This window comes from Accipiter gentilis, chromosome 2 (assembly GCF_929443795.1).
Source record: "Accipiter gentilis chromosome 2, bAccGen1.1, whole genome shotgun sequence".
NCBI classification, from domain to species: domain Eukaryota; kingdom Metazoa; phylum Chordata; class Aves; order Accipitriformes; family Accipitridae; genus Astur; species Astur gentilis.
The window spans coordinates 39718668-39730753 of NC_064881.1; the positions used below are offsets into that span (position 1 = coordinate 39718668).

At 42.8% G+C, this 12086-nt stretch overlaps 1 protein-coding gene across 1 annotated transcript in view; it reads left to right on the plus strand.

The window, feature by feature from the left end:
* MED30 (mediator complex subunit 30) overlaps positions 1 to 8500 on the plus strand; it is a 61255-nt gene extending 52755 nt beyond the window's left edge. Inside the window, exon 6 of the transcript XR_007509114.1 lies at positions 8489 to 8500. The gene's annotated coding sequence lies outside the window, so the exon portion shown is untranslated. The remainder of the gene's footprint in view (positions 1 to 8488) is intronic.
* The last annotated feature ends 3586 nt before the right edge of the window (positions 8501 to 12086 follow it).

Consider the following 12086-nt stretch of genomic DNA (forward strand, 5'->3'; position numbering starts at 1 on the left):
TTGGAGTTAGCTCTGCTGTTTGCTAGAGGGCCTGATGTAGCTGCTACCTGGGTGCATCCTACGCAGCGGATGACCCAGCTAACCCTGCCTGGCTGCTTGCTCTGAAGGGAGAACTTAAAGGACTAGGAAGTAATCTGCAGCTGTTACAGTTGCTATTACTTTTCCAGTGCTTGCTTGCTTTATGGAGCTGTGTGGGGTCATTAGGAAGTTTCTGGATTGTATGAGACTTTTAAACTCTTTGGGTACCTATGAATAAACTGAGCCACATGAAACCACAGCCTAAAGGAAATTAAGAGTCTGAGTCTAATACTGGATGCATGCCTGAAAAAATCTATGAGTGCACCAGCAAGCTTAGATGCCCTCCCTTCATACCAAATTCCTAGTGAGTCCTTTGTTGCTTTTTATTGTTTTCTGTTGCTCAGCTTCATCCCGGGAGGATTTAAAACAACCACAGCAGAGGCACCTGAGCTAGCAGGGCTAGAAAGCATCAGTCTCAACCTCTTAAATATGAAAAGACCTCAAGCCATTCTGTAACAACCCTTTTGGTGGCTGCTCAAAGCAGCACAGAAAGCGCTAGCAGGAATGTGAGGTTGGCTCCCGAACACCAGGAATGCAATTGTTTAGGCATCCCACGACACACCAGAATACAGATTAATATTAATGAGAAAGCTCCCTCTGCTGAACTTCTCTTTGGCGTTAATTTCTTAGCCAATCCATGTTCTGTGAGCCTGAAACCACACATGGAGTTCATGTGAAGAGGGAGTCTGGCATGTCACAGGGCTGAGAAGCTCAGAGCCCAAACCCAGCCCCTCTGGGAGGGTCTCCTTGGTTTTTGCTTCTGGAGCAGTCATTCCCTGTCAATGCTAACTTGTTGCATGAAGGCTTGCACGTGGCTTCTGCAGTTGGCTGGGATGTGTTGCATGCCTAGCAGTGACCCACTTCAGTTATTTACTCCTGCATCACTAGTGTGATATATCTGGCTTAAGGCATCCAGCTTGTACCCTAGAGGTTCACACAGCCCTTCAAATAATAGACCTGACCACAAGAAATCAGGCTTTTCCTCCAGGTCTGGCATTGGCTTCCCAAAGACTACCAAATAGAGTTCATGATGTGATGAACCATTCAAATGATTCATATTTTTGGCCCAAAATATCTTAAAGACTGTTTAAAGCCCTCAATAAAATCCGTAGTCAGTAACTTTGCTCTTCTGCTGGAACCAGACTTCTTTAAAACTAGGGCAAATTTTATCTGTGGAGGAGACAGAACTGGTCAGCCTGCAACTGTGGAATGATCTCCCTCAAGACTTAAGGTCCTTGTTTCTCTAACCTTGCCTTCTCTAAAATAAATAGAGCAAGAATTGCATTTTTCAAAGAAAACAAAGGCAAACAAAGCCAAAACTGATAAAGCTGTACCAAAATAAGACATTCCAGGGCACACACTTCTCCCCAGAGGAGGGGAGAAGAGTAAACATCACATGATAGATATTAATCTCATCACTTAAGGCATCAGTGCAAGGCATTCTGATCCTGAATAGACATCTCTCATAGTTCAAATACTATGCAGATTAAAAATCTGAATACTGAGCTATTCAGCCAATTTGTTGAATGGTCAGCTGTGATACTTTAACTTCTTCCTTGAAACCTCTTTGGAACTGGAAAGCTGCAATGTCCTTCCTTTCCGCAGGGAAGATTGACACCTGAGACTGACACAGCTACCAGACAAATTAGTAGTAATTGTAGTAAAGATAGAAATAAGGGATGCCTGAATACATATGATGTATTTCTGGAAGACAGCACAGCATTTATAAAGGTAAGTCCTGCCTTAGAATTCTATGACATGCCTTTGAAGGAGCCGACAAACAAGTGGGTAAAGGGGATCCAGTCGATAAGGGTTGCTTCTTTGCCAAAGGGTTTTGTGCATTAAATTTTTTTTTGCCTGGTTTCAGTGAACACCCAACAAGTTAATGGGAGAGGAAGTAACAATCATTTCTTGTACAGAAAACCCCTGAGCTCAAAACGGTTGAAAGCTGATCCCAGTATCATGTATGTTTGTCTTGTTCCTATAGTCTTCATTACAGAAACATCTTCACTCTTCCCCACACACACAACGATATCAAACTACACAAGCCTTTGATCTGACTGTTTGCTGTTTTATCCAGCTATTGATCATTTCAGCACCTTTCATTAATTGGCAATAAGGGATCATCATCAGAGTAAGAAACAAAGTTTGGAATTTGGTTGGAAATGAGTTTGAATCTCTCTTTTCTCAATTTTCTTCCCACTGGACTTTAATCCCTCCTCATTAAATGGCAGTTGCTCTACTTCCCTACCTTACTGACGTGATGTGAAAGACTGAGAGGTGCCTTGACTTTGCAGTAATGAGGGACAGTAGACACCCTATTTACAGAGAAGGCAGGAAAAAAATGTGTTGTAGGAATACAGACATGATCTGTCCTTGGTTTTATGAAAGGTAAAGAACAGAATTCACTTCAGCAGAATGCTTTAATGACTCCCAGGTTGAAAGCAGGGTAAAAAAATGCTACCTGGAAACATAGCGGTGAGCAATAACACAGTGACAATGAATCTCTTTCTTTTAATACGGTCATCTGCGGTTCTGCTGACATAGCCCTGTAAGCCGTGTTCCTGTGAAGTAATGGAAGAAAGCCCTGGGTTACAATTTCAAGGCTGTCAGAGAAACCCAGTCATGACTTGATAGGGCTTCTATCATGCCACTATTAGCATTAGCAGCCTGGAAGGAAAAAACTAGAGCCCTTCAAAAAGTTATTTGAGAGAGATCTGCAGGGAAGCTGAACCCATGTGAGCTCTGGTCTAGTTTAAGGACTGTCTCTGTTAGCAGGTGTTAAACAGTTTTCTTCAGCAGCATAAGGTGGACAAAACCTTCCCCAATTCGTTTAGCTGCAAATAGGCATCTACTGTCTTTGGAGATGCTTTTGGGCACCCAGGACAACCATGTGAGGCTGCCAGATAAGGCTCTGAGTTCCCAGGGGACCCATCCCTTTCAGAGGGTCGGCTGCAGAGAAAGAGGTACCAAGGGCATCTGCGGTGGCACAATGAATTGCTCTCAGTTTTTTACAGCCACAGAGTGATTCGAGTTAGATTGAGCTGCTTTGGGTTTTGACCCCTGAGGACCAGAATGACAGCAGAGCCCTGCCCTACCGGTCAGCACGGATGGGACCTTTGGCCTCTGCAGTGACAAGAAGAGAGCTCTTCTGGTAGCTGTGAATCACTGCCCGCTGACAAGGCCCTTCAGCTTCACGGAGCTGATGATCTTTTCTTTTCAAAACTGTGCTGTGAGCTAGTTTTCTACACTGTAGATCAGATGCCTTTTATCTCAAGCCTAGTGCCTATGTGAAAAAATAACAACATACGTGGCTTTACTTTGGGCTACAGCAACCATGAGATGCAGCTGTGTTTCAAGGAGCAGGTTCCAGAAACCAAGGGAGAATCAATGTCAAGCTGCAAACAGTGCAAGAGCCATTTCTGTCGGGCAGCCTTCAGCATCGATTAGATTTTTTTCTATTTTTACCTGATTTATTGTGTTTTTATGTAAAGGGCTCAGAAAATCACTAGTAGATAAGTGCCCTGGAAATACAAATACAAAAATGTACTTATGTTCCTATTTTTCAAATCACTTCTTACAAGCCAAATCTTGTGACCACAAGAAAGGTACATTGCATAGATTACTGAGTGTGTGCAGGGAAAACTGAAGTGAAGCCGGGGTCCGCTGAGAAAAGCCTGTGATAAAAAGAGAAAGGCTAAGAACCTCCTGGAAAGCTGTAAATATAATTAAAACATGGATAGGAGAATGTCAAATGGATTAAGGTTAATGGTTCACAGCCTGCCACAGCTTGCTCATGAAGAGCATTAATGGTTTTATCAGAAAAAAAGTGAAAAAGGAGACAGTGCACCAATCTGCCTCACTTCTGAAGCAATCTGCAGAGCGCTAGCTACTGCCCTCAAAGACGTTGCTCAACCAGGTTAAGAATGGCCACCTGAAGAATGCACTCTATCAAGGTGGGAGGGAAAAAGCCTTAGAAGCCTGGGTCTGCAACCTGAAATCTGAACCTCACCTAGTTTACGGTCTGATCCAAAAGAAAATGTTGCAGGAAGCTTGGGCTGGCTTGAAATATTATCTCTGAGCACCTCTTTCAGCTCCCTCAGAGCATCTCTTTCAGCTCCCTCCTGCATTATTTGGCAGTGTCTTTTGATACCACAGTTCCTCTCGCAGTGATTTCAGATGCAGCTGGCTCTTCTGCAGGCAAATGCTGGCTGGGGAGCTGGGGGAGAGGCCGCTGTGGAGGAAAAGCCCTTGTTTTATGTGCTGTGCATGGAGAGGATATCCTAGCTGTGTTCACATCATGCGGAGGCAGGTAGGAAAGAGGGGATGGGAGCCGTACACTGAGGAGCTGGATAAGAAATGGAAATCCCAAATTCGACATGGAATGTGAAATAAAACCCCCAAATGGTAATGACTTTGAGAAATGGTCCAGAAGTCTAAAGATTCTGGTTTCTTCAGGGAATTGGTAATACAAAAGTCAGTCTGATTTTGCTCAGCAGAAGAGAAACAATACCTAGCTGACAAGATAGCTCCAAGTACAGGAGATGACTAGTTAGATTACTCTGAACAAAGAAGGCTGCCGTGACAGCAAAGTTTCCTTTCTTGTGTCTCACATTCTTAACAGATGTTTACTGAGAGCACTTTTTTCCACTTGGTCTTTTCAAAAATCTAGTTCAAAGGAGTTAGGAATTCATGACCATCAACATAACAAAGGAAGTAATAAACTTATGCATATCGAGGCTGATGTGTCAAAAGCTCCAAAGACCCAAGTAAGCAATACAGTGATGTGCTATGATACAAATAAGATGCTGTGATCCATCTCAATAAATTACTTTTATTACATAGTCAGAGTGTCTCAAAAAACACACCTTCTGAAGAGAAGGCTTCTCTAATAGAGAAAGATTTCCCTTATGAAGAAAGGTATCTGTTCTACAGGCATCCCAAGTGTTCTTTGTGAATTGGACTTTTTTGCTTTAGCGACACCATCCCTGTCCTAGTTTTGCTTGCCATAGTGTCATTTCTGTCATAATAAGTAAGCAGATAATTTTTTTTTTGCACATAAATGTAGCCCTACCCCTGTAAAGATAGGCAGGCCCTTTTATCTTGTTTTTTTTTAGTTGTGGAAACAGAGACACCTTCACCTTCATGGAAGTAAGACCAGTACTTTCAAAGTGATCCCTGCTAGTCCACCTCCTTCTCTGATATGAGTTCATTTATCTTGTTTATTTCTATTTCCACATTTTGGTCTAATTTAGCTGTTTTACCATCACACACTAGCTTCACATCAAAGATGGCAGCAAAACACACACTTCCTGATTTGTTACTCTCCAAAAATGTTTTCTATTTTTAAAGGAGTGGGATCAAGCAAAGACAAGGAGTTGTGGTAAGGGGAAGATGAACGTGTTTGTTCATCACTGTACCACGGTACACTTTAAAACCTGAACAGGGATTAGTAAGAATGGCATCCGTCTGCAACAGCCACACAGACTAGTGAGGGTCACAGATTTCCTCTGGTTTGGGATGAGAAATCAAATTATATTTATAGACTGTTGTGCTGGGAGCCACTTGTGGCTGCCAACACGTGAAACAGAAGACCCCATATTTTTGGTTAAGTATTATAAAAAAATGACAACTGTGTTTCAAGAAAAGAAGTCATCTCTCTGGTACTGTCATCCAAGCTTTTGAATTCAATCTACAAGCTCATGGGCAAGCAGCACAACTTTTGTCCGTGCTGCAAGTGTTAACAATCACCGTAGCAAGTGGTGTTGTGCACCATAGACTTGCTTCAACTTCTGAAACATGTCAAGGGTAATGCCAAGGAACCACCTGAGTGGTACAGTTTTAAGGCAGCTAGAAGATCATTCAAGCAAGGTCCACATTCATAAAAACAAGAAGATGCTTCTCTTATCATATCTCATGGAAAAATCGTATTTGTTGGACAGCAGCCACTTGTGTCCAGTAAGTGCCATCTGCCGCATTGCCCAATATCACATACCAGCTGCCATGCACACAATTTGACCACAAAAGGGTCAATCATTGGTTACTGGGTGCCAGTTGATCCCCCTCAATGCTCAGTATAGGAGACGTGATAATGTCCATTGGCATAGCCTCATAGTAAGTGCTGGGGACAGTTTGACCCAGCCTTCTTACACGGATTTTAGTCTTAAAGCAGAGAAATTAATCTCCAACAGTGTTCTTCCATCCATCCAGACATTAAGGTACTTAATTGACTCTAGTTGCCATGATTAGTTTAGCTGTGAACACTAAGGCGTGCAGACAGAAATATGATACTACTGAGACTTTGGACTTAGGCCAATCAGTCGTAAAGGCAGGGGAGTTAGAAAGTATTTTCCAAGCAAGGAGGTACACATACATCTGGGTAAGTTAGTGTGAGCAGGAAAGGATGGGCAGATAGCCACAACTTCTGAGGCACACATGTATTATTTTAAAGCAGTTTTCCTTCAGTATGTCCGTCACACCCAAATTTATTATCTTCACATAAAACTCATTCCTTTCACGGAACTGGCTTCTAGTCGTCTCTTTCTAATTTATATGGGATTCTTTAGTGCAGTTTTGCTGTTTGGGAGAGGCACTATAATCATCTGGAGTAACAAGGCCAATTCGCACAGAAATACTTCTCGCCGAAGCTCAGTATTAAGAAGGTAATATGTTTGAGGCTTAGGGTTCCTGTGTCTGGGAGATGCTGAATTTTGCTGGAGAGATTTACTCTCAAGAGCTAAATAAATGCCTACTTGTATGGGAGGTTCAATTGCCACATAAACTGGGCAGGTTATTGCCCTTTTGTGCCACTGCTCGTGCCATGCGCTTATCAGCCAACAGCATTTATCCACCTTTGCACCTGCTTTGAGTTCTCAGGATACAAATTGGTGATCAGAGATGGAAAAAACCCCAAATGGCAATTCAATGTCAGGGTAAACAGGGCTGCTAAATTCCTCTGGGCAGTAGCCTCTCCCAGCACAGTCTAAGCTCTTGCACATTGTTTGGGTATGGTCCATGTCTGCTTTGGTCCAAATGCCTGAAAAATTATGTGAGAAGGAGAAATAGGGGATAAAAGAGTGAAGATTAAGCTTATGAGAGTAAGAGCCGTCTTACAGTATTGCAGCTAGTTAGCTAGTGACCCTCCAGCTGGCCACTGTCTCCCAAGGTGCCACCAGACACGTCCTGTGGGTCCAGAGCTGTTGTGACTCACAGCCCATCTGAAGAGGCACAGCCCAGGCTCAGCTTCTGGAGGTACTTGTCTAGACAAGAGTTTAATACGGCAAACTGACTCTGGCAGTCCCCATTTGCCTATCCCTTTCTCCCAGCTCTCTTGAAGGTGACCCAAGCTGGAGCTGCCAGCTTGCTTTTGCATTTACTTTTTGGGTTGACCTTGACTGAACCAAATACGGGTGTAGAAAAATGTCAGTTTTGATATTGTTGAACACTTCTTAGTGTGATACAGAAACCTGCTGAACCAACTAGAGGCCAAATTGTCCTGTTACATATGGGCCTCTTCTGCTTCAGGCAGGTGAGTAATCTCTTTGGGCATGTTTCTGTCACTTGGAAAGAGCAGCGTGCCGAGCAGCCGGGAGCTCGCTGGGCTTGGCCTCCGCCGCCCGCCCCAGCCCTCCCAATCCCAACTGTGGGCATCTGGAGGAAGGTGTCTCTCCAAGTGCCACGGGGAGAGACCCCAGCTCTGCCTCGGCCCCTGCTCGCAGACGCACTGCCTGCACGAGAACCAGGCTGCCGTTAGCACGCAGAGCAGACATCTCCGCTAGCCAGCAAGCCTGCTGGCTCCCCAGCTTCGACGTGCTTCAGGGACTGCAGCTGGAAAGCAACGACTAGCAGAACAACTGCCAACGGTTTTTAACTTGTCTTGAGCATGCTGTGTTCTCCTCTGGTTTGGAAATCATGTTGAATCGAACTATCCTTCATGAAGCTCAGACATGTGCCAAAACAGTGTACCTGCATATGCTCGTTGGAGCAAGTAGGTCCTCTGTATGGTGTTAGAACTTATGGTGTGAGATAAATGGGAAGGAAACGCTCCTGCTCTGCTCTTTCCTAGCAAGCCCAGAAGATAAAGAGATAGCTAGCAATAAATCCGAAATGTCCCTCTTGTGGTCTTGACAACAGAGAAAAACACTTTTACTTAAACACTACAGGAGAGCAGAGAGGAGGAGGAGGAGGAGAAGGCAGAGGAGGAGAACTGTGCTGGAACAGGCAGCAAAGAGCCCTGAAGCCCCACAGCAGCTGCTGCCACCCCTCCGGGGCTGGGCTGTGCTCACCAGCCCTGCTCAGAGCTTGCGCTCCTAGCACAGCTATGCCAATGCGCTGAGATTTCTGCTTCTTGTCGCTGGGTAGAGAGGCTGAGGAAGCATTGTATGCAGTCTCATCATGGGCCAAGCAAAAGGGTTAATCATCACTGCCACACAGTGTCACCAGCTTTCTCATGTTGCCTGATTTTAAAGCAAGACTTAAAGCGCTTCTGACTCCGACCATTAATTATTACCGTGCTCTGCTCAGTAGCCTTCCTCAAACATTTCTGCAGCACCTGCAGATGGTTTTGAGATACTGTAGCCGCTATTTAGCCACAGGCTAACTCAGATGCTCTCTGTCCCTCTCTGCAGTCAGTTCATTTGCTTTCTAACTCGTATCTCACCGATTACATGTTTTCCCCTTTGACTTATCAGCCCCTGTCTTTTCCCACCTAATAGATTTGTGTGCCTGTCTGAAGTTTCAATAATAGGATGTAGGAATCCCAACCAGCCCTAAACATCATCTCAAGCCATGCAATTTGTCGACCTCTCAGTTGCCTTGCTGAGAAGTTTACCTGGTTACTTTAAGTAAGGATCGTCAAGACATCTACTTTCAAAGTCCAGAAAATTGTTCCATTTGGCACTTTTTAAAGAATATAATTTTTAGAAAGACTATAACTGTTGTACAACAGAGAAAGTGGACTCTTTTCTTCATGGATTTACTCATAACGATAGGGAGCTTGGTTTTCTGTCACCTTGTTTCCTATTCAATCGGTGGGTATTTATGAAAACCCCAGAAGTTTTATACATTGTGGGAGTGATGACTATCCATCTGAGAACACCCTCTGAGTGCATAGAGTGTATATTTTCTGCAGTTATTGTTTGAATTGTCCGAGCTCCCTACAACTCCCAGTGCAGCTATATAAACCAGATAGGGGCTGCCAGAGAAGGCTTCTTCTGATTTATCAGTTGGCTATCTCTGCAATCTGGCAAGCTACCTAAACCCAGAGAATTGCAGTGATTTCCCAAGATCATTTATAGTACGTGTAGCAAAAGCTCCTTCTGATGCCCAAGCCAGTACCTTAATTAGAGAAATCAAAGCATTTCTTGGTTTGAGTGTTGGGGGAGCGTTGATTACTAATGTTCAATGTTCATCTTTTCAGTCAGCAGAAATAATACGCTGAGATAGAGATGACCAACAATTTTCAAGGCAATAGAAAAGTGTAGATAGCATCAACAGATGAGATTAGAGAGATGTGGTCTGTATTGCATTTATAACTGGCCTGCATTACAATGAACATGTGCAGTTTAATGCAGTTACAGATAATCTGTATCACTTGCTAAACACATTCCATCAGTTTTACATTTATGCAGCTAAAGGCAAATGTTTAAACATTTGGTTAATGCACCATATGTCTAAAATGTTTTAGTTCCATCTGACATTTTTAAAATATTTTTATTTCAGTGGTAGCTCACTGAGTAAATTCATTTCTTCTAGAGCCGAGTATCCCATACTCCCTTTTGCCACAGCATTCCTAGACCTGTCTGCCACGATGTCTTAATTTTTTGGCTCACTAATCTAATTTAATCTAATGTAATTGGTTTGGCAGCTCTATTAACATTTTTTTTTTTTTTTTGCATGTAGGTGCTAAATGAGGCAGAATGTGTGCATGGTATGTGAGGCTGCCTTTTTCCACTTACCCATTTTAAAGCATGATTGCAATTTTCTGGACAGGGGCAAGAAAAGTGGGACAACACAACCCCTCTGTGCAACCCACCTGGCAGCAAATGAAGCATCCTTCATGGTAGATTAGCAGTGAAGCCTGCTGGCAAGCAATGGCACAGTGTAGACCAGGATCAACTTTGCGTAGACTGCTCAAGGTGACTAATGTGCATGAAAACTGTACTGCAATAAGAAGATCTCACACAGCCAAATATAGAGACAAGAGAGAGACAATACAGAGGCAAGAGTCTATCTTGCTTCATCCAGGGGAATTTAGGGTTGATAATGGCTGGGAACCCTCACTACTCCAGGCTGTGCTTTGGGCTTCTCGTGACAACATCAGGCGAAAATATCCAAGCAGATATTACTACTTCAGTGGTTTTGTTTGATGACTGCTTCTTCACACATAACTAACGCTCTGATTTCCAAAAAGTTGTAGCTTTCTGGAAATTCTGTACTGAGGGCAACAATGCAAAAAGTTGTTAAGTGAGATAGAAAAGCCATTATAACAAATATCAAAACAGCAAGTCATCCTAATGCTTAATGAAGTGAGATTCAAACAGCTTAATAGATTTTCTTCAAAACTTCACAGGAACATCCTTCTTGGTTCTGAAAGAAAATCTTCCAGTTTTCTGTCTGGATCAATTTTGTAAATGAAAATTGTAAGGAAACCCAAGTCAGCTTTTATTGCTGACTCTTCATCATGCAACATTGCGAGGAAGATTAATTAGCGTGGTACTAAAATCAGAGCTGGTGCTCTGACTGCAGTGATAGCAAAACAAATTCTCTGCTGATGAAACTTCGTTTAGGTCCTGGGTGCTATGCCAAAAGGATACTTCACCTGATGCCACAATCAGGTTGCTCCAAGAGGTAGATTAATTTAGATTCAATGGATTTATGTCAAGAGAGAATTTAGCCTAATATTCCTCACACTGGCTTCTATCTAGGGAAATATTCTAAGAGGAATTTTAAGTGGGTTTTGACTGATTTTATTTATTGAATTCCAATAGAAGACCTTACTGGAGAAAGAAGAAGGTCAGCTTTTCCTCAGCACAATCCAATTTAGGTGATTGTCAGAAAAACAGCAGGTGCTTTTGAAAAGCCAATGACAAATATTTTTCAGAACTTAGGGACAATTTCTTTTTCACAGATGGGGAGGCACCACTTGGTTATGATGAGGTGCAATTTCCAAAAGTACGTCTTTGCTTCTGTGGGGATCAACACTGTTTTCCCCAATGTCAGTGGAAAGAGGCATAAGGGAGAGGTTTGCACGGCTGCAGATTCAGGCCACAAAGGATGAGCAGGACTTTAAGAACAATTTACACAAATGCCTGGCAGGGAAGGCAAATAGTTTAATTGGTTCTGGCTTGAACAGAGAGGGAGACTGGACAACTTGGTCTGAACTCCCCTGAAGACCTCTCTGTGCAGCACAGGCTGCTTTGCTGTCATCTCCTCACATACTGATCCTGCCCTCTTGGCAAAGGAGTAAAGTTGTATACTTCTTCCCTCTGCAAGACACTGCTTTATACAAATGCTGGCAAATGAATCCTGATAAAGTAATCAATCAGTTTAACAGAATGAAAGCCCTGTGTACTAAAAGGTGACGTGAAATTATTGCCTAACCTATTAAAGGAATAAGCCTGCTGTAGTCCAATTACACCTTCACTATATACAATGAAATAGCTCTCAAGCAATTCGTCAACAAAGGAATAAACCTGTCATGAAAGAAAAATTTATTGTTCATCAAGGCTATGTATTCAGGAAGTAATACTTCTCTCAGGGTCATGCTAGTAGTAACTCAGCATGTGATTAAAGGAAATTAGAGGGAGTCTTCATTGCATTTTACATTTTCCCTTTGTTGAGCTACCAAATGTCTATCTGAATCCCTAAATTCCACCAGCAAAGGATTATTCAGTGGAAAACAAGAGTGTAAATTGATAAATAGAAAGAATAGCAATTTAGATATGTAAAATTTTTTGGCTTTGTAAGAACTTTCTTCCTGAAAATAATCTTCTTATGAGTTATGCCAG